Below are 492 nucleotides of genomic sequence, written 5' to 3'. Positions count from 1 at the left end.
GTCTGTTTTGTTCTTTCATTTTTTTCTTTTCTTGTGTGATGAAACTGAGGCAGTTACTGACTAACCTCTTTCATCTTTTCCCTTTTACATATTCCTTTATCGACTGTTTCCTATAACCTCCAAATATGGCTGCTATATGGCGAAATGAATGGACACAGAGAATTTCCACGTGAAGCCAAACGCCTCACCATTTGTTCAACTGATGCTAGTACTGGTAGTATCCTTAACCCGCGTTACCACTCCCACTTCCCTAACCTTATGGCTTCTATACTCGGCGATAGAATTACTGGTTTCAGTTACATTCGGCCACGTGACCAATAAGGGACACTCGTAAATCCAATTAAATGTTAATTACGTGTGCGAGATGGAGTATCTATAACCCTTGTTTAACTTTACATTAATTGCTGATGTTACTCTACGGGTGATCTGCGTGTTCCGTTTGTTCTGATGCAATAGGGAATCGCGTAACCAACGATACTTAGATATCGAATG

Source organism: Penaeus monodon, chromosome 20 (genome assembly GCF_015228065.2).
Source record: "Penaeus monodon isolate SGIC_2016 chromosome 20, NSTDA_Pmon_1, whole genome shotgun sequence".
NCBI classification, from domain to species: Eukaryota; Metazoa; Arthropoda; class Malacostraca; order Decapoda; family Penaeidae; genus Penaeus; species Penaeus monodon.
This window is presented reverse-complemented; position numbering follows the sequence as displayed.